Source organism: Penaeus monodon, unplaced genomic scaffold (genome assembly GCF_015228065.2).
Source record: "Penaeus monodon isolate SGIC_2016 unplaced genomic scaffold, NSTDA_Pmon_1 PmonScaffold_17968, whole genome shotgun sequence".
Lineage (NCBI taxonomy): Eukaryota > Metazoa > Arthropoda > Malacostraca > Decapoda > Penaeidae > Penaeus > Penaeus monodon.
Window position 1 is genome coordinate 2,870 of NW_023647448.1, and position 4,364 is coordinate 7,233.

The window sequence follows — 4,364 nt, forward strand, 5'->3', positions numbered from 1 at the left end:
GACAGGCCTTTACTATAAGCACATACGTATCAGCTTTTTACTCCATATTTTTCTCAAAATCTAAAAATAGGCTTAATTGTAGGAAGGTGGGAGGATGCAGTCAGCCTAACAGCAGGGAGTTACCTACAATGGCCCTGAAAACAAATTTCATGGGCTGGTGAATAAAGGCTTTACTATATAACCTAAAAAGAAGTACACACTTCATAGTATTTAATTCATTACAAATGTTCTGTCCAATTCAATTTTATTTGTAGTAATATCTAAACAGCATATTTAAAGAAGGATCAATCCCTATCTACCGATTTACTCGCCCTCTTTCTACTCCTTTCACTACCATACTATCTTATAATGCCATATAACCACTGAAGTCTAAGACATTTTGTTCTAATTAAGAACTTCTGTAAATCCCTCCCACCACAATACTTTATCATAGTGTTATATGACCCTTGATGTGTAGCAACATTTATTTATTTAAAACATTAAGCATGAAACATTGTAAAGAAGGAAAAAGGAGTAACTTCAAAGAATTTTTAAATTGCTAATTATACAAAATATACCATTTATTTTTTATTTTGTCACTATACAAAGCCACAAAATGATAATTTTCTCAAATGAAGCAAAAATATCATGTTACCTAAATGGATGTCCATGGAACAGAATATTATCAATTAAGATGTATTAACACAGTCTCCTGGAAACTATTGAGCCACAAAGTAGTCAAAAGCAGACCTTGTGACCTCATTAAATTCACCTTTCCTTGAGTTTGCGAGAAAACTTTTTTTTATACGAGTGTTCTCTATATTGATGTTATTTTTATTATAGACAATATAATTATTATAGTGTTATTGACATTACTAGAAGCAATATTAGATACCAAAAAATATGTCAAAAATCAAGGAAACGGTAAAACTGAGAGACAGGTATTACTCATAACTAGCTCATTAGTGACCGTACTTGTGTGCCATGTGTAAAAACAATTAATAAATTAACTTACAGTGGGCATGGCAAGTCTGTCCATGCCATCCCAGTGGCTTCAGTTAATATGGTTCACTCACTGGAATCATCATGGTTAAGATGTCCAATATGGGTGCATAAGATTTTGTCTGCTTCATTCTGAAATTGGACACATTAAATATCAATTAATTTTTTATAACAAGACTTTATAACTGTTTATGTTCTGTCTCATGCAAATATATCTCTAAAATCATTATCCTGAATAACTACTCATTAAATTATATATAATATATATATATATATATATTATATATATATATATATATATATATATATATATATTATATATATATATATATTAATTGAATGACTTGAATACATACCTTAAAGATGCTGGCAAGGAACAAAATTGCTGTACTAGGGACAGAGTCAGATTTTGACTGTGTAGATCCACAAACCACAGCAGTTAACACATCTAGACATAGCAACCTTTTGCTTGCTTGTTAAGGATGGCCAAGAGTTTTCAACAACCCCCTCACAACACAGAAGTAATTCCAGGCAAAACAGCACAAAGCACGAGAATTGGCTTTCATGCACATACAGTGTCAGGAGATCCCCTAAAACGGTGTGAACTGTTTCATCTCTGAAGAGGGTAATAGTAAGATGAAATTCAATAAGTTCTCAAATCAAAATATATTTATTTTATTTTTGTTTTTCTCAACCTTAAATATATCAGACTACCTTTTTTTTTACCTTAAATAAGTATCTTAAAACAGAATTAACACCATCTCACCTGCTAAATTCAATTTTCAATTCACTCTCTAAGAGACAATTATGGAGTATCATACTTGCCATCTGTGACACTTTCCAGTCATCGTAAGTAAGCAGATGCCTAGGGGGGAAAAATTAATATAAATCTTAAAGCAAGACCATTGTCTTTTACTATCTTCATTAAACCCAAACAAATGTATCTATACTAACAATTTCTGTGGAATGCGAACCACTGATGAGTCATGACTCAATGTTTTATTTAGCAAAGTGACCCACATTGAGGTTATTAATTTGCATTTTTAAATTCATGCTACTTAGATATTGGTTTACTATGTTTAAGTATTTAGTCAATACTATAATCTTTCTTTTATAATTATAATAATAATAATAATAATGATACCACTAACAATAATAACAATAATAATAATGATACCAATAGCAATAATAATAATAATGACAGAATAAGTAGTTAACCCTTATAATCCAATGAAATGACCATCACATCATGAAAAAATTTGGCTTGTGGGGTGGGGTGACAGGAACTCACCAAGAGTACACAAAGCTCTTGGATGTGATTAGACTCAGTGGCATTTAGAAAGGGCTTTTGTACTATTTCCAATGATAAACGAGTGTGGAATGTATCGTCCATGAGCTATGACTGGAAGAGAGCTGGCTTCAGGAAAGTTGCTATTTCCAAGCTCAGGATCCAATTCTTGCCTGCCGTAACCGGCTACCTAGAGAGATGATATGGACTCTGCGCAAGGAAAACAAACCATTACCATCTGGATAAAGTGAATCAAATGACAAATATAGACCTTGGAAAATGTCAAAGAGCTAAAATGCTTGTGTAAAAAAGGAGAAAATAGCTTTGCAAAGAGGAAGATGGAGCCTTGTCACCACACATGATTATTCTTGTATGCCCAAGCCACACCCTGTCAGAGTAGCCACTCACATAAGCCTAATCCCCATATTTTGGGCCATGTGCAGGCAGTGAAGCAAATTTAGTATAAAGACTGCTCATTTTTTTTATTTCTTTTTTTTTTAGAAATAGCCAAAAGTACTTATATATATTTTACAATAACAACTAAATGTGAAATAAAATACCAATACTGACAATCTTTATGAGCAGTAGTTTCTCCAAATAGAATTATAATGACAGTTTTTAATTTGCTTCAATCACACAGGAACAAATAAAAATAATAATGAACCATTACAAATCCCACCTGAGTAGTGGATGCACATGTGACCACAGCAGCTTCCTGGTGGTGGGGTTGGCTGCCACCATGTTCCCTAAACAGGTGACACAAGCAGAAGCCAAGGCAGCATGGGCCAATTCCCACTCACTCCTGTCCTCATTATCTTTGCCTGCTGGGGAAGGGTTCTTTGTATCCTCACTGTTATCTCCTGACACCAAAGCTGGATCACCTGGATTCTCTTTATCATTCTTGGATTCCCCTTCTCCTTTAGAGTGAAATGTCCAATGAGTTGACTTATAACTGGTTTCAAAAGATCTTCAGTTTCAGCAACTGGAGGTTGGAACATTTTGGTAATTACACCTGAATACTATCTAATGAATATATTTTAGAAAAATATCTATGTTTCCCAATATAAAATTTCCTATAAGCTGTTATGTATAAGAGTACTTAAAGACTTATATTTTAACATCCTGGCCAAAAAAAAATTTTCAAATGTAGGACAAAATTTTGAATTGAGAAGCTTCTTTGTATGTTCTTCCTCTTTTGTTTATGAAAGTACACATGCCTGCATGCATGTGTGTTTTACATTTTAAAAATCAGTTTGTTACCAGTAATTGGGTTCGCGAGCAATTCGCAAAACTGTTCCGAAGACAGCAGAGGGCTGCTGACACTGTTGCAAGACTTTCCACTGATGGCTTTATCATGAGGTCTTGCTTCCATTTGCTTATTTCTCCTTTGATAACCCCACAAACACTCCAAATCACTGATGAGTCTAGCTCCCACCTGTTCAAATACGATTATATTAGTAAAACAGAAATTGGTGTTTTACAATTTCAAACACATATCTTACTCAAGATTTTTTGGTTATTATATGAGAAGAATAACAACTAACAAATATTGCAAAGGGATATAAGAGTCAGAGGCTAACTGAAAAGCCAAGAGATAGACAAAAAATAGAGAAAGGATCAGACAGGCAGCAGAAGGGAACAAAAGAGGGATAAAAAGACAGACATAAAAAAGAGAAAGGCATAAACAGACACCAACAAAGAACAAAAACAGATAATGTAATAGAGAGACAGAAAACCGAAAAAGAAACTGCACAGACAGATATTAACAGATAAAAGAACAACAGGGATTACACAGACAGAGACAAAGATTGTGGAAATGCAGACAGAGCCAAGCATAAGAAAACAAACCGACAAGTCACCGAAAGCAAGCTAAAATCTTTTGGCATTTACCTGTCTACATGTAATTTCCTTCTGATTTTTTCAGTTTTGCAGTACATTCTAAAATGTCTCCATTACCATACAAAACTAGAGCCTCTTTGGCTTCAGTCACAGTCCACACTCTGCCATTGTGGAAGAATGTATCTCTGAAAGAATGAGAATAAATATTATATTATTCAGGAACATAATCAAACCATATAATTTTTTCCCCTTTTTT

The 4,364-nt window shown here is 33.7% G+C and overlaps 1 pseudogene; it reads right to left on the reverse strand.

Annotated features, from left to right (window-relative positions):
* Positions 1-664: 664 nt before the first annotated feature.
* LOC119569681 lies at positions 665-3,390 on the reverse strand (annotated as a pseudogene).
* Positions 3,391-4,364: the final 974 nt, after the last annotated feature.